Source organism: Rhinopithecus roxellana, chromosome 21 (genome assembly GCF_007565055.1).
Source record: "Rhinopithecus roxellana isolate Shanxi Qingling chromosome 21, ASM756505v1, whole genome shotgun sequence".
NCBI classification, from domain to species: Eukaryota; Metazoa; Chordata; class Mammalia; order Primates; family Cercopithecidae; genus Rhinopithecus; species Rhinopithecus roxellana.
The window spans coordinates 65,592,286-65,610,567 of NC_044569.1; the positions used below are offsets into that span (position 1 = coordinate 65,592,286).

The window sequence follows — 18,282 nt, forward strand, 5'->3', positions numbered from 1 at the left end:
TAATTATCATTACACATCCAAAAATATCTTGAATGGATAATACTGAATAATCTAGATTGCCAAATTGCATTAGAAGGGTATTAGCTGACTCAGGAGACTAATTATAATGAGGTATTGAACTGCTTATCTCTCATCTCAATCTTAAAACCATAAACCACACCGTATGGGCAGTGGCTGCCAATCAGGGTCAGCGTGGGGTAGTGAAAATAGCCTTGAACAAGGGGTCAGAAGCCTCAGCTCTGTCATTAACTCTGTAACCTTGGGAGTGCTTCATAAAGATCATCCTATATGAGAAAAGCAGAGCCCTTCTTTAGAGAAATACAGCTGCACTAGTGGCTGAGGCTGCTTATTCACAAAAAAAAAAAAAAAAAAAAAAAAAAGAAAGAAAAAAAAAACCTCTTAAAGTACACAAAAAGACTGCACACACACACCACACACATACACACACACACACACACACACACACACACACACACACACACACAGTCTCACCTCTCCCAGATGAATACCTTGTTGCTTAATGGGCCAGTTTAGTGCTACTATTAACCAGACGATTATAATTTGAGCAAGTGTTATCCATCCATGTCCTAAAAACTGTAGCTGACATAAAAGTTATCAAACTGCTTTTCTCACCCATAGAATTTCTCGGCCAGAGGTTAAGGCTGAAATTATTATATTTGTTTCTGAATCTACTTTTGAATAACAATAATATCTTTATATGGTGTTTTTAAAATTCCAAACACCTACCAACTATTTCATTTATTCCTGACAGCCCAGCAGAATCAATGGAACACATTTTCAGAAGTGTGCTAGGACTGGTGTTGGTGCTGAGTGCTTCCCATTCAGCTAAATTTGGGGATACAAAAATTATTAAGACAAAGTTTCTGATTTCAGGTTGCTTTTGATTACTGGTAGAAACAACACATTGTGTTCTAATTATTTATTTACACATCCCAGATGTCCTAAGGGAGCACAAAGGAGGAAATTGTCATTTCCACTGGAAAAAGAAGTGTGTGTGTGCATGGCTGAGGGAGGGAGGGCAGAGGGAGATGTCAAAGACAGTTTCACTGAGAGGGTGACTTTGTCCCTGGATTAAAGTCCCTGTTCTATCCCTTCCTAGGAGAAGCTCTGAGTGTTACGGAATCTCTGTGAGCTTGAGATTCTTCATCAATTAAATATGGATAATAATGCTGAATTCATAGGGTTGCCGGAAGGAGGGAATGAGATACCATATGGGAGAACAATTTGCAAGTAGCAAAGCACTCAATAAAAAGGGTATTATTCTTTCCACTTTGCACACTCACTAACTTGGTTCACTCCAAAGGAGAATGGCTTATCCAAGAGGGCCCACACCCCCAACAAGGAGCCAGAGTCCCTCCTCAGACTCCAGTGGTCTTCCCCCGACTCTGCCCACTGAGACTCTTGAGGAAATACAGAAAGCACTTATCCTGATAACATTTTATGGGCTTTAAAATCATGTTAACATATTCATATAAATACATATTCCAACATCTAAAGACATTTCTGTGAAATGTTGCTTCTAAACCCTCAGTAGATTCTCTCTATAAAAGGAAGACCTAACAGAGCATTGTAAGGGAGGAATCATGATTGGGAAAATCATCAGTATTTAATATGAGAATGAAACAGTCGTATACTTTTTTTAACATAAAAGGTTTTAAACTACCCAAAGTTTCAGAGAATAAAATATGGCAGATCCTCAATGTTTAAAAGAGATTTAACTGTGGATTTGAATAGAAAACATTTGAATAGACATGTGCCTTGCATTTAGTGGGTACTCAACAACTGTTGAATTCAAAGATTTAACCTGATCATTCTTATCTCTACAATTATAATACTCAAATTTCTCCCTTTATATAATATCTATAAATTTTGCTTTAATCTAATATATTATAGTCCATTTTCAGTACTTGAAGGATAAACTTTTATTTAAATCTGATAGTCTCACCCATGTTTAAAAAAACAGGAAAAATAAAATTGTTCCTACCTTATTAATAATAGGCCTGGAAAATCTTAAGTAAAAAAATTACACACTGTGTGTATTGGGAGATGGAGACAATTGATATCCATGGGAAATTCACAAGTAGTGTTTACTGAATGTATCCATTTGTATTAGTTGAAGTTCTCCAAAGAAACAGAACCAACTAAAGGTAGGAAGGTAGGAAGGTAGGAAGGTAGGTAGGTAGGTGGGTAGATTTAGTATAATAAGGAATTGACTAAAGAAATTAGGGAGGCTGGCAAATCCATAATCTGCAGAGATGATGTCTGAGTTTGAAGGTTATTGGGCCAGAAAATTCTTTCCATCAGGCCAGAAAATTTTACCATTCTAGAAGATAAAAGCAGCCATTTCTCATCCCAAAGGTTTTTCATAAGACCTACGAAAATATGCAAATATCTAGTACTGAAAACTAAATACAAGCTCTGTGCAAAGAAACAGCACTTTATAATGTGCTGATTTCTTTCAGTAAATGGAATATAATTTTGGTAAAAAAAAAGTTTTCACACACGTTTTGCAGAAGGTAAAAGAAGACATTTCTCACCCCAAGGCTTCTCATAAGAACCTATAAAAACATGAGAAAAGCCAGCTCTTATTTGAGGGAAGATGAACCTTTTGTTCTATTTAGGCCTTCAACTGATTGGATGAGGCCCACCCACATTACGGAAGGCAATCTGCCTCATCCAGTCGGCCAGTTTAAATGATAATCTTATCCAAAAAACACACTCACAGAAACTTCCAGGATAATATCCCACCAAATATCTGAGTACCCTATGCCTCAGTCAAGTCGACCCATAAAATTGACCATCACACTATCCAAAAAAAAAAGACTCATGATTTTTTTCTAAATTTTGGGTAAGGAATTGATCACCAAAAACAAGTCACTTCAACAAAACATCAAGAAACTGGTTTTCTTTTTGGACAAAAAGGCAGTGTAAGCTGCTAGAGACCTGAAGGCCCTGGACCACTAATCAGAGTTCTTTGCGTCAAAGTTGATCTCCCCACTTATGAGCTATGTGACCCGGGCACACTACAGTTGATCCTTGAACAACAAAAGTTTGAACTCTATGAGTCCACTTAGACATGGATTTTCTCCCATCTGTCATCCCTGACAGGGCAAGACCAAGCCTCCCTCTTCCTCCTTCTCCTCTGCCTACTCAACATGAAGACAACAAGGACGAAGACCTTTATGATAATCCACTTCCACTTAATGAATAGTAAATACATTTCATTTTCCTTATTATTTCCTTAATATCATTTTCTTTCCTCCAGACTATTGTAAGAATACAGCATATAAAATGTATAGCATATAAAATATGTGTTAGTCGACTGCTTATGTTATCCATAAAGTTTCCAGACAACAGTAGGCAATTAGTAGTCAAGTTTTGGGGAGTCAAAAGTTATATGTGGGTTTTTGACTACATGAGTGTCAGTGCTCCTGACTCCCATGTTGTTCAAGGGTCAGCTGCCCTTACTTTTTTGAGCCACAACTGCATCATCTATTAAAATAGAGAAATAATAGTCTAGACTGAATTGAGTTGTTGGAAAAATGAAATGAAATGAAATAACATGTGTAACACATGTCTGTCACATAACAAGTTCTCCATAAACATTAGCTATTCTGCTATTAATAATTACTGTTATAACTATGAGTTCTAATTCTAGGCCTGCTGAAACCTATTAAAATATGGCATGACTGCCTTAACTGGGATACTATTTCTATTGTCACACACTTGGGAATCTTACTGGATATTTATATACATCATTTTATCAGTTCTTTATACACATTGATCATTTGGCCACAGAGCAGTTGTACAAATAGATTATTTAGTAACCTATCAATTCAATCAAAATAACTTTCTGTATTACAATCAGTGATGGGGGAGGAAATCCTCCAAGCACCTCACTTGAAGAGAAACGTAGAAACCACATCCGGCGAAGAGTGCCCCTCTAGCCACTGCGAAACCCAAGTTGTCATCAATAACTTGACATTCTAGGGTAGGAATCAGGACAGGAGAGAGGTGATCTCTCCTTTTGACCTTGTGTATTCTGACCTCAGAAATAAGAGCTTGAGCTACAGAACTGGAATTGCCTTCTGGAATGGCCTGTCACAGTATTGTGTGATTTGGGGGACCCTCTTCATCTGGGGGAGAAGGGTGGTCTCAGCTCCCACCTCAGAAATTTCTGACCCTTAATATACCTTCACCCCATCTCTACTTAAAGGCTTAAAACTCTAAGATTTTCCTATGAGGACAAAAAGAAAAGGAAATCTGAGCATTTCAAGAAATTCTTAAAAGTCGATACGTGAGGTTTCCCTCACATATGCCATCTTCCCCTACCTCTCCTCTTGAAAACAATTAGTATTTTGCACCCTCAAGGTCAAGGTTAAACCCGGGTTGGTACTCATTTCCTTTCTGATCTTATTTGCCTTTTCCTTTTCTACTCATCAACTGCGTCTTCCAGAATCTCTGCAAAATAATTACCTCAACTTCAGGGGAAAGTTCGGATGTAAATACCCCCGCCCCCCTCCCCACATCCACACATCGCCTTTCTTCTCTCTCCCTCTTAACATTTCCTTACGCTGTCAGCCAATAGAGGAGTTTAAACATTTAAATGTGGTATCTTAACTGCATTTAAAGAATTAACCCATTTTGCCCCTCACTGGTGTAAACCACAGGGTGCCAACCAGACGTTAATTGCTTTCATCTGGTGAGGTTCCAGACCGCTCCTCAGAAGGAAGGAGCGCACATTCCTGGCACCAATTGGCTAATTCAATTTACTTCAACGGCATTAGCCTCTGTCAGAATATTCATGAGCAGGGGAATGAGGACCCACGGCACAGGCAGGCAGCAGCCACTCCGGTTAGGGAAGGCGCGAGGGAGGGGAAGCACACCGCGCACCGCGCTTGGGGGACGGTGACAGCGACCAGGGGGCTCTTCTCACTGGACTGAACGCGGCGGCCGCGGGAGGGCAGGACAGGGCATCGTCGGGGTTGGCGCACTTGGCAGTGCCCCCCAACTCCTGGCGACCGCACGGAGACTTTGCGAAACATCCGAAGGCAGAAAAGCTGTGACACTTCTGACAGTGGGGGTAGGGGGGTGGGGGGCGGGGACAGCGCCGCGAGCAGGGGCGAAGAGACCCAGCGGGGCACCAGCCGCTCAGTGTGGGAGGCAGCGATGTGAGCAGGACGCCCGCCCTGGAGCAGTCAGGACCGAAGGTCTCCGGAGAGTCGTCGGCCTTGCCAGGTAACGCAGAGGGCTCAGGTCGGGCCCCGCTTCTGGGGCCCGGGACTCCAGGAGCGCAGAGCCAGCCCTCTGGGGCGAGAGCCCCGGGCGCTGCGCGCGGTCCCGCTCCGCGCTGCGCTCTCCCAGCAACTCCCTGCCGCCTTGGCGAGCCTACCGACCACTCTTGAGTTCGACTTCCTCGGACTTCGTGGGAAAAGGGGATGGAAAGGGGCTGCCGGGACTCAGGGAGCTGCTCTCTGGAAGCAGAGAAGCTGGGGCGCACCGGGGCAGGTGGAGGACGTGGCGCGCTGGGAGCGGGGACTGCGCACGCCTGGGAATGGTGACTGGGGATCCAGGAGCGCGGCTTGCCGGGGGTTCTTGGCACCGGCTTCACCCTCGCTGGTCCCGCGGGCAGCGGCGCCTCCCTCCGCCTGCAGAGGAGACAGGGTGGCCGCGTCCCTCGCACAGAGATGTGCGCCGGGAAGGGGACCAGAGAGCGAGGCTCCGGGGAGGCGCAGGCACCTACAGGGCCGATCCCTGGTCCGCGCCTCGCGCCGCGCCCCCGCCCCCGCCCCCGCCCGAGCTCGGCAGTGGGAGGAGAATGTGGTGGGAGCTCGCGTCCCCGCCACCTGCCGGACTTCGCCAACTCCCCGGATTTCCTGTCCTCGGGCCCTGACACTCCCAAGGAAAGCTCTGAATTGCGCGCTCGCTGTTTGGTTTTTGCTTGTTGTAGTCACCCTGGGGGAAGAGCCGGGGGCAAGGGGGTCAAATCCGGTGAAAGTTTCAGATACGCAAAGAAATGTTCCCTAGGAGTCCCAACGTATCCTTAGCAATAGGAGAGACTGCAGCGGACTTTGCCTAGCTATCTGCCTCTGGGGCGGCAGTGAGGGCTGAAATCTGGAGGGCAGCCCGGAGGCAGCGCCAGAACCTTGTTTTGTTTCTGCTGAGACTAGGCTGGAAGTGAGAGGAGCTAGCACCAGAGAATCGGGGAGTTGGTCGCCTGGTAGATTCGGAGTTTACGATGTTGTTGCTATTATTATTAACGCTCTTGTTATTGGCACGAGCACCAGAACAATTTTGTTTTTTTCTGATTGTTATGAATCGCCTGGAAACTGAACCTGCGGCCCCCTCCCCTCAAATGAAATGTCCCCGGACCTCCTCTAGTCTCTGATGTGTGTCTTTCCACCAAAGGAAATTACCCAGTCAGAGTTGTGGTGCTGTCAGGGACTCAGCTAAGGAATTGGATCTACCCAAGAACAACAAAAAGTTGAAACTAGGATGTGTTTGAACCCATGCTTATCGATGAGTATTATGTTCCTATCTGCTCACCTTCCTCAGCCGCCTCTGACTGGGGAACCCTGAAGGCACAGCCATCTTGAGCCCCATAGTTGACCCAGCGTTTCCCTTTCATTTATTTATACAATCTGGGAAAATCTTTTCCCTTTAGTGTTACCCTTGCAGTCTCGTTGGACATACTGAAAGGATTCAGGTCCTGACACTGGAGGAATCCACAAGGGCACCTGTGGTTGCCAACTCTTGGCTTGACTCTGTTCAGATGTTGTCCAGGGTGCGGGCTTGGGCAGCTGATGAAGCAGAAAGCTGGGCGAGGGTGTGGGAGAATAGTATGGCAGAGTTAAGCTGAGTGCAGGAGATGAGGTCAAACCTCCACGCTGGCCACATCCCTTCCTGCCTGAGAAAAAAGAGACGAATGAAGATCAGGAGGGAAGTATTATAAATTGGAACCAAGCTCTTAGAGTCTACTTAGGCTGTGAACCAAGCTCTCAGCGTCTACTGAGGCTTTGGCCATTGACTTTGGCGTGACCTTTCTTTTCAGTGCTTCTGATTTTCGCTCTCTGCAGATACTCAAGTAACTGTGCCTTTCTAACAGGACAGTTGTCATGAGATGATCTAATTTTGTATCCAAAAAAATGCTTTGAGCATCCTGGGAAAGGACAGTCTATAAAATATGCCATTTTAATGTTTTGTGAAAAGTTTGCTACACTGCAGGTTAAGGAGATACATTTTTAGCATGTGTGCCATGTGGCAGTGTAAAATTAAAATGGAAAAGGAAAGTACAAACATAAAAATGACTTAGCATTCTTGACATTCTTGTGCATACTTGTAGAAAAATTATCTTTCGTTTGGGGAGAGTTGCCGGGAAATTTAATCAGTGTTTATACTACTGAAACGCCCCCTTCTACCTTTCTGCCCTGTAAAATTTTATGACCCAGTTCTCACTGGAAAAGCGATGTGACTGTAGTAAGTGCTGAGGGCTGAGAGGAGAGACTGAGGTTGTTAGGGGAACTGTTACACAGGGTTTGGAGACTGGAATTGGAAGGAAGATGTCACTATCCTCAAAGAGCAGAGCAATGTTCGTCAGAAGAAAGCAGCTGAGCAGCACAGGATAACAGCTCTAACATTGCTTGTCCTCTGCTCTCAGATTCAGGAAGAGGACTCCATGAGACAGCCCAGAGGGCTAACCAAGGCATTTTTCCCTCCTCCGTTGGGTAAAAGCACTGTCTCCTTTTAGACTTTGGATTGGTATTAACTTCTCTCTTCCTGTCTGTCATAGTGCAGTAGTCTGCTCTTACCATCTCCAAGAGACTCAGATGTACCCTATACCCTCTCAGACACTTACACATTTGTAAATATCCCCCAAGTTCTGAAGCTTCTCAAAGACCTGCAGCTGTTGGTGGATTTAAGTAAATAGTTGGAAGTCATCAAGAGAGCCACTGAAAAGTGGGTATGTTTTTCCCCTGGTGGAGAAGTTATTGAATGCCTTTTGAGGCAGAAAATTAGCAGTTCAGAAAAGCAGGAGGGAGTTCCTTGACTTCCCTCTATCCATAAACCAGTAGTTGTATTTTTCTTTCCCTCATAGTAGTGAGCACTGTTTGGCCAAGCATATTTTACAATTTTGGACTTAAAATGGGGTTTTTGCTGATGGTGTTCTATGGAGAAAGGAAAAACGTAAAGAGACACGGAAGGAAGAGCTGCAGTAGCGAGAACATAAATCAGCCAGAATATATGGGGGGTTGATGAGAATAGGTCTTTTCACCCTAAAAAAAAAATGTCCACTTTGGAAGAAAAAGAAGTCTGATTATTGGCATCCAGGGCTGAAACCAAGGCAGCTGATGCCGAGAGGAGCCAAAGGGCAGTTCTTCTTCGTTTAGAAACAGCAAGACAGCCTCTGCCAAAGATTGCTGTAAACACGGAATAAAGATTTCATTGTGGGCTGGTGTGACTAGAATAATTAGACAGTTAATTGTTGATTCTGATCTGGTGGTGCTGCAATCAGTAGTGCAGAGTGGCGAAAAGAAGAGCAAGAGAGAAATAGAAAAGTAACATTTATCACTTTTAGATTCATTTGTTTTACTTTGATGGCACTTTGGGAAATCCTCGTTATTTCCCCTTCCTTACCCCCAAAGGCATATTCCCAGAATACCAGAGAGCTAAGACTCAGGGCTGCCATTTTTATTCCCTCTACATTCTACTTTGGATATAGGGAACTTTTCTTGTCCTCTAAAAACAGCATGTGAAGCTATAATAAACATAAATGCATTACCTAATTCTAGTATTAAATATATTTTATTTATATGTAAACTCCATATTAACTCAATCAACATATATGCAAATAGCACCAGATTTTTATGCTTCTCCAATACTTTTTTTCTCGGACATATAAGACTTAAAAAGTAAATATTTCATTTTTGACATTTAATTATTGTCTATTGTGAAACAAATTGTTACAGTGATTAATCTTTCACATTTAATTGAAGAAACAACCTCCTCCATATTTTCATACTAATTTAGAGACCAAGAAAACATATTTTATGTAATAAAGGTGGTTTTAAGTAACCGAGCATCTACAGGTTTTATATTCAGTAGACTGTGACTTATTGTTATTTACTAAAAGAAGGCACTGTCATCAATTCCTTCTGAAATGACTACTGCAAATGAAGACATAAGTAAGGGACTATACACAGCATTAAGCACACAGTGTCTGGGGAGGGGTAAATGAAGAACCATGTGTTCATTAGGTTCAGCCCTCCCTGAATCCTGATATTGACATGGAATATACAGCAAAGTTGTCATTAGTTGAATATAAAAAAGGAACATCTTTAAGTGTCAATGTTAAGTATAATTGTTCTGGAAATAAAAGCATTGTTATCATAAAAGCATTATACATTAGCATAAACATAACATGACTGTATAACATAAGGTCATACAGTCTCATAAAGAGAAATACTTAGTTTCTCCAAAATATTCTTGTCTGTTTTCTTAAGACGTGCAACACTATCTTTACTAGCCTTCAGTTTATTTTATCCATAAAATAGCCTTCAGTTTATTTTATCCATCACAAATCAAAAGGGATTGCAAAAGCAGAATACTTACTGAAGTGTTTTGTTTTGTTTTTTGTTTTGTTTTGTTTTTGAGACGGAGTCTCACTCTGTCGCCCAGGCTGGAGTGCAGTGGCGCAATCTCAGCTCACTGCAAGCTCCGCCTCCCAGGTTCATGCCATTTTCCTGCCTCAGCCTCCCCAGTAGCTGGGCCTACAGGTGCCTGCCACCATGCCTGGCTAATTTTTTGTGTTTTTAATAGAGACGGGGTTTCAGTGTTAGCCAGGATGGTCTTGATCTCCTGACCTCGTGATCCGCCTGCCTCAACCCCCCAAAGTGCTGGGATTACAGGAGTGAGCCACCGCGCCTGGCCTTACTGAAGTGTTAAATAGCATAAGTAGTACAAAATTATGAAACTAGCTCTCAGAAGACAAAATTTTGCTTTAAAAAATGCACTGTCTACAGCAATTTAAAATAGAAAATCATATTACCACATTAAGTTATTGCAACAACCTATTTTAAAGAGAATTTTATTCTTTTTTTATTTAATTGCTATCCATGGTTTGCTAACTAGTGATTCAGAATAATCTGCCAATCTCTTGCTAACCAGGACTCTCTAGTTAAGAATGTTCCTAATTACATATGGATTAACTTAATTTTAGAACCCTGAGCACATTCAACGCAAAACATTACTCAAGTGCAATGCAAAATAGAAATGATCCAATTCACCTCAAGGTATATGTAATTTTTTTTTTTTAGATTAAGGTATCATAGAAGAGAGGACATCTGGCCTACAAATATATCATTGAATAACCACTATAAAAGAGTAAAGGAAGCTATAAACATAAAGTTTTAACAATATCACTCATCTCTTCTTCCTAAGCAGTAAGGGCTAGCATGTAAAGTACCATGCAAAAGTGCAAATGTCAGAAACATGCACAGCATTGCCTGATATGGGGGTATCCTTGCTATTTATAAGAATGTTTAACAATGTAATCACAAGTTTAGAGTGTGTTCTGACTAATGCCATTACCTCCAAAGAGTAAAGAGGTATCTTGCATGGGAGCCCTCTCTTCTTTATAGTTCTACATCTCTTAACTAGAATCTTGCTCACAATAGATTCTTTAAAAATATGTGATTTGGTTTTTAATAAGGAATATAAAATTGAATCAATTGAATTTTCAAGTTAAATAAATTTGTAATATTTAATTAAATATTTAAGTCAAATATTTGAATGGTCCTCGTTACTTTGAATTATTTCTTTAAATTGACAAGATTTGCCTGTGACCATTAGTATTAATTATTGGCAATATTCTGGTGTGGACATTAGGGAGGTGAGAAAGTAGGAAATCTTTAAGTTGAAGGGTTTTATTTTCTAAGTTTTACCTAACTCTTAAATGTGTGTTTGCAAATATACGCTGTTAAAATGTACAATACCTCTTTATAAAAAAAAGCGGTACTGTCACTGAATTTATTATTTACAAGTAGTAACATAAACAGATTCTACTCTTTAAGTACTGAGTCTTTTTTATTTTAGATTCAGGGGTACATGTGCAAGTTTATTACACACACACACTATATATGTGTATATATAGTGTGTGTGTGTGTGTATAGCTATATCATAAGGAGAGATTGGACTTCTAGTGTACGCATCACCCAAATAATGACCATTGTACCCCACAGATAATAATTTTTCAACCGTCGACTTCCTTCCAGCCTTCCCACTTTTGAAGGCCCCAGCGTCTATTCTTTCCATCCTTACGTTCATGTATTAAGTGCTGAGTCTTAGATCAAACATGACTAAATAACTGCATGTTCTCTGTTATATCCACCAATTAAAGGGTAACTAATAAGGTGATAATTTGATTCCATGTAATGGATACATTTGATGGTCACAGAAATTTCTTTGATGTGTAGCCCCCAACACCCCAACACTCCAACCATACAACTGCAACTCTGTGTTCAACATCTGGAAGGGGAACAAAAACTTAACTCTTAATACTTCACATTGAAATTATTTGTGACTAATACACTCCTACTTATCTGTTCCTGCACCTGGTTTATAACTAAAATAAGCTATGTTAACCTTCCACCCAAAATGAAAAACAGATGAGTGTTAGGAACTAAATTGTCTGTAGCTAAATCTTCAGCCTTTTTTTTTTTTTTTTTTTTTTTTTTAAGGTCTGACCTTAGCTGAATGAACAAGGTAATCTTAGCATTTTCCCAGAGAACAGTACATAGTGTAATATGTTGGCATAATTGGGAGCTAGTAGTCAAAAGAAAACCAGGATATAATTAGCATGAAGATTCAATTACCACTTGTTCCCACAGAGGGTTGTTTACTAGGATTAGAGTTAAGGTTGTGGGCAAAATAGCATGGAAAGAGATACAGGATAGTTTTTTTGTTGCTGTTCTTTAGCTGGTATCTTTGGACAGAACCAAATTTTGATTTCCACTTTCTCCCAATAATTTAAAAATACAGCTTACTAAATAGCAGCTTATATAAATTGTTGGGTAGAAATTTTAAGTGTACTCGTAAATATTATAGATATATTTTTACAACTATTTGGTCAAAGCTATTAATACAAAATATTTTCTGAAGGAATACATCCATCTTTTATTATGCTCACGATTGTTTCACTTGGTAAACTCAACGTCTCTGAACCCCTTACTAAGTCCTAATAAGGGATTAAATTGTACTGATTATAAATAATTGATGAACTTATCATAATTTGTTTTTAAGCCAACAGATGTAATTTCCTTTAGCAATTTAATTAAAAATTGGCTAAAGAAATTTCATTTAGAAGTAATCTTCTCTATATTTGAAAGGGCTACCAAATATGTTTCTTTTTAATTTGAAAGATGTTGAGCACTAAAATAAGAGTAACAAAATAGACAGAAATGAACATTTAATGTTTGCATCAAAGGATATCTTTTTTCCATGCAAATGGCTTGAACAGACATGTAGAGTAGGCAGTATCACCCACCTACCACTGTTGAAGGTCAGACAAGGACTGGGAGAAACTAACTGGAAGATACAGCCATCTCCATGCCCACCTCCCACACCGGTGCCAATGTTCTCTTATGTTTTACTCTGTCCAGACTGTTATGACAAAATACCACAGACTTGGTGACTAATAACAGAAATTTATCTTTCACAGTTCTGGAGGCTGAAGTCCAAGATCAAGGTGCCAGCACGGTCCATTTCTGGTGAGGGCCCTCTTCTGAGTTGCAGACTGCTATCTTCTCATTGTATTCTCACACGACAGAAAAAGGGCAAGAGAGCTCCCTGGGGTTCCCCCCCCCCCCCACTTTTTAAGGGCAAGAATTTCATTCATAAGGGCTCTACCCTGATTACACAATGACTGCCTTGAGGTCCCCCTCCTAATGCCATTCCATTATGGGTTAGGATTTCAGTGTGTGAACCTGGGGGAGACACAAACATTCACAGGTCATTGCATCTCATCTTCATTTTCTAATGCAAGAAACAATACAATTTCCAATATTTCTTTTTGAAATCCCTTGATTCCCTGCATCAAATACTTCATATCAATTTGCAGAGGCACCAACCATCATTACATCATTGAAAGCAAGCACCACACTTGAGAGCATGTGTCTTGTAGGCTTTTTTGGAATATTAAGTAAGAATCTAAATCTATGCCTATACTTTGCACAAACTGGCAAGATCTCCCAAGGATGTTCATCTTATAAATAAAGATTAAATAACACTTTTGTGCTACCATTAATATCAAATTGCATTTAAAGCAAATAGTAGCTAGCAACCAAAGTACATCTTCATTAACATCATAGTTTTGAAGTGTTACAGTTGTGTCTGCCTTTATGCTTAGCTGATACCCTCATCTCCATAATACTGGGAACATTTCAGTCTAAAAATATGAGGCATACTCATATTTGAAAATAAGATCTTTAAGCAATCATTAAAATATTAATCCATTTGGCAGTTAGCATCTCAGTGGAATACTTCAGGCAGCTCAGCACAGAGGATATTATTTGACTCATGGAACTGGTTAACATTTGAAGACCAAATTGTTGAGGGTTGTTTCTTTAAACACAGGAAAACAACAGATTTCTTCATGAAATACCAAGTGCTATACATTTCTTTGGCTACATCTATCTATTTCACTCATGTCAAAACATGTAGCATTCAGAGGAAAAACTGACAGAGCAAAATAAATAAATAAATAAATAACCACCATTTATTTCGTCATACCTCTCTGCCAGACACTGTGAGTGCTTCATGAGCATTACCTCTCTAATCCTCTCATTGAATTCAGTATTGTTACCATCTTCACTTTGCAGATGCAGAAACTGATGAAGTGGTCACCACAAGAGGTTTCAAACACAGGACTCTCTGGCTCCCACACTTGTGGTCTTCACCACTCAGTTCTACTGCTTCCTCTTCCCAAGCAGCGTTTCTCACCCTGGCTATGACTACTGACATTTTGCCTGGCGAATTCTTTGTCTGGGACAGGAAGTCCCCTACACATTGTAGGATATTTAATAGCACCCCTGTCTTCTACTTACTAGATACCAATAACATCATCCCACTTGGGACAACAGAAAATGTCTCCAGACCTTGCCAAATGTCAAATCCAGAAGTAAAAGTACCCCTAGTTGAGGACCACTGCCTTAGTAAAGTTCAATTTTCATTCATCCTTATTATAGTATACATTTTCAATTTAAGAGTAGGGCATCCATTTTCCAGATCATAATGTAGATAGTTCCCATGGTTATATCAGCCACATTATATATGATTTGTTATATATATATCAGACAAAACTTTAGGAGAAAAAATCATTAAGTCAACATGCCTTCATTAAGATCAAGTCTTTCCCTACTAAACTTGTTTCCTTTGGGACCCAGACTGGATGATCAGGGGATTGCCCTGATTATATCTTTGTACCAACAAAAGCTGGAACAATGGTTGAAAGGGCATTGTCCACAGTGCCCCCAAAAGTCCATTAATAGATGGTTTGTTAGACTCCAAGCTCCTTGAGGATAAAGATGGGAACTCTCTTGTTCATCTTTATATGCCCCGAACCCAATATCTTACCTGGCACATAATCAGGGCACAGCAAGTACTTCTTTAATAAACCAATGAAGCCCTGGTTACCCTAATGCAGGTTCTGAATGCTCTGCTCTGGGCTTCTAGCTGGATTTGCCATGTATTACATTTTGGTTTAACTTGTGGCATGGACATGCACATTATGGTATGCCAGTCATACAAATTTAATGAAACCTGAATGAATAGTTTATATTAGATGAAGAAATGGGGTCAAAAAGGCTGATATGATCCACTATATATGACCAGATAAAATTTAACACAAACATGTGCCAGTGAGAAAAGCACATGTGGAGGTTGAGTACCACACCCCAAGACCACTCTGCCAGAGAAAAGCAGACCCAGGATGCAAATTCAGGCCTTTAGATATCCACTGTATCCACTGTTTCCAGGGATGAGTCCATCCTGCTTTACTTTCTCTTGGTCAGGGTGCACTGAGATGTCCTGTTCTGTTCTACTCATCACACTATACTTGAGCTGTGTAGAAAGTAGCCAGTGGTCGGGAAAGGGCTCAACAACATGCCTTCCACATGAGAAACGGTTGAAGGTCTTCAAAATAGCCGACCTGACACAGAAAAGACTTAGAGGAAGCACAATAATCCTCTTCAAGTATCTGAAATATCTTCATGTGAAACAGAAAATATATTTATTCTGCATTGCTATGGAGGCCTGGACCAGGGTCAATGAATGGGGAGCATGTTTTATTCCAGCAAAATGATGAGCTTCCTAATGATGAATTGCCTTATGTTGAAATGGGCTTTCCCGGAGAGCAGTGAGTTCCCAGCAGCCAGAGGAGAACGTGCAGATGACTGGCCTGTGGGAGTCTGAGCACAGACATCAGATCGGGGAAGGTATCACAGGTCCTCCAAGGTGCTTTCTAGCCTGTGGTGCATGTGAACTCTTTTTTAGAGGCTATTGGTTGACCTTGTAAACTACTCTGTGTAATTTTGTTAAGAAAAGCAAAATGTACTATTTCCTCTAACCCACATAGTCACTCATAGGGATAGAGAGAATACACAGGAAAGAGGATCCTACCATATGCCATGTAAAATAAGAATCACTTGCCATGGGCAAGCCCTGTCAAAAGCACTCCATCAGTATTATCCCATCTATTCCTGATAATGCCATGAGGTACAAATATCATCACCATTTAGTAGCTGAAGAAATGAAGTCACAGAGAAGATAAATAAGTCGCCCAAGAGCACAGAGCTAGTTATTCTAGCCTTACTGCTTGAACCTGAGTCTGTACAAAATTATGAAGTCTGTTTTGTAACTATAATACTATGGTATACCACCTCATCCTTTCAGCAGGGATGCACTATTTAATTTGAAATGTTGCCAGTTTCTAGAGTTTGAGACATATGGCTATTTAAATGCAGATACCTAAAATATCTTCCAAAGAATAAAATACGTAATTTTAAAAATTATTTGCTGTTTTCTGTTAACCATGATATCACTTCCTTCAAATAGTGCAAATTACCATGAGTTGACTTTAAGTAAATGAGCAGGCCGGGCGCGGTGGCTCACGCCTGTCATCCCAGCACTTTGGGAGGCCGAAGCAGGCAGATCACAAGGTCAGGAGATCGAGATCACCCTGGCTAACACGGTGAAACCCCGTCTCTATAAAAACACAAAAAATTAGCTGAGCATGGTGGTGGGCGCCTGTAGTCCCAGTTACTCGGGAGGCTGAGGCAGAAGAATGGTGTGAACCCAGGAGGCAGAGCTTGCAGTAAGCCGAGATTGTGCCACTGCACTCCAGCCTAGGCGAAGAGCAAGACTCCGTCTCAAAAAAAAAAAAAAAAAAGTAAATGAGCAAAATAGGACTTTTAGGGCTTTAAAAAAACTGTCTATAGAAGAAAGATTGGTAATGGCATTTCAGATGCTGTTCTATAAATTAGGGAATTAGAACCTAGGTATCCAGACTGCAAGGTACTAGTGCAAAACAAGATCATGACTTTCATTTCCACAAGTTCAGAAAATTCTAATGGTCAAGGGTTTAAGATAATTTTATTATTAGAGATCATGCTGTCTTCTAATTATGGTTATCTCCTTTGGTTAGCTTCTGTCTTATGATTATTTTGGTGAACATTTCATAAATCCAAACTGACTTTGAAAACTACTTTCTCTGCCTTTATCATTTCAATGCCAGAAAGACACTGAAAACCTCTAAACCATTCTGCCAATGAACTCTGATTTAGTTGAGGTTAACATTAACTTTGCAAATTAAATCGGTGACTTCCTGTTCTTAGGAAGGACTGCTTCATGCCCACCATTCCGGACAATATTGAGCAAAAGACTTAAAACACTGTTCAGCATTTGCTTTCTAAAGTTATTGCTGCCCTGGCGCTCACATGCACTTCAACGTTTATGGAAGTCCGTGAGTCTATGTTTACCATTCTTGCAAAGTATCAAGATGGTTGTAGGAGGGAGCCCAAGCACTTATCACAGGACTTAAAACAGCATCTTATGCAGCTCTTGGTGGGATGGTTATTTTGCCAAGAGGCAGGAGGCTTTGCTGTGCCCTGTGTCTTGCAGAGCTGAGGAAAGGCCCGTTTCTTCACCTGTCACTGACGAGGGTCATCTGCTGTTAATGAAACAGTTTTAGGCCGAATGTTCACAACCCGCCCAGGCACATGTGTAAAATAACTGCCTTGATGAACCTCTTACCATAACATTTGCTCATTAGGGTACCATTCCTTCATGTCAAATTGTGGCTTGCAGAACATTTATATGACAATCTATGAAGTGGAATGGAGATTAGCACATCGATGTTTTTCCCCCTAGGTTTTTACATTATTTCTTAGGGGAAAACCTATACAGAAGAATGCTCTCAGGATACTTCATGATGGGAAATGTTCTGAATCAAAAACCCAGATGTCTTAATGAATCATGGGCAACATCTCTAAGAAGTATGCAAGATGGAGTGCGAACCTAGGAGAGCAGCCCTTCCATCCTCCACGAGCCACCCAGAACGTAAGACCTGAGAGGTTGTTTGGGAATTTGGACAAAAGAGACTAGGATTGACACGGGAAGGAGACAGAGGTGCAACCCTTTCTGGATTGACCAAACTTAAGACCAGACAGATCCTATGAGCACTGAAGAATACACCAGGCAAGTGCTGCCAGTACCCTGGTCCTGGTCTTTCCAAGTTCCTTGAGCCAATGTGTGACAGAAGTCATTATGGCATCCATCTCTACCTTTATGTCTAATTCTGCAAAGTGTAGCTGACCTCAGGTAGTGGTGCTTTTAGAAGTCATTGGCTAGGTATTTGAATAACTAGGACAGGAGTAAGTGAGAAACGGAAAAGAAAAAGAATGACCACTAAGTCATGGTCTTGTTTATCAGAAGGGAAGAGAGGAATTGCATCATTGTTATGAGTTATTTCTATTACAATATGCAGTTGTTAAGTTAGAGGGATCTGCTAACTTCCTTCCCCACCTTGACCCCACCATTATTAATTTCCCATAGAAGATAACAAAAATAACTTGCATCCTTGAGATGAAAGGAAACCTTTTATGCATTTGATTCTGGGTAAAAGAAATATTTATACCAAATTGAAGGCATGAAAAATAAGTAACTGCATTGAAAAGTCACAGCCATATTGAACAATAAACAATTTATGGA

The 18,282-nt window shown here is 40.8% G+C and overlaps 1 protein-coding gene and 1 long non-coding RNA gene across 3 annotated transcripts in view; one reads left to right on the forward strand and one right to left on the reverse strand.

Moving 5' to 3' along the window:
* Window positions 1-5,186: 5,186 nt before the first annotated feature.
* The window catches only part of CDH20 (cadherin 20), a 231,459-nt gene continuing 218,363 nt past the window's right edge, over window positions 5,187-18,282 (forward strand). The window contains exon 1 of one of the 2 annotated variants that reach the window (XM_030926096.1): window positions 5,187-5,259. The gene's annotated coding sequence lies outside the window, so the exon portion shown is untranslated. Of the gene's footprint in view, window positions 5,260-5,707; window positions 5,845-18,282 lie in introns of those variants that run through there. The other variant, XM_030926097.1, reaches the window with a different exon arrangement.
* The window catches only part of LOC115895512, a 285,166-nt gene continuing 273,529 nt past the window's right edge, over window positions 6,646-18,282 (reverse strand). Inside the window, exon 3 of the long non-coding RNA XR_004055710.1 lies at window positions 6,646-6,924. This is a non-coding gene — a long non-coding RNA (uncharacterized LOC115895512). The remainder of the gene's footprint in view (window positions 6,925-18,282) is intronic.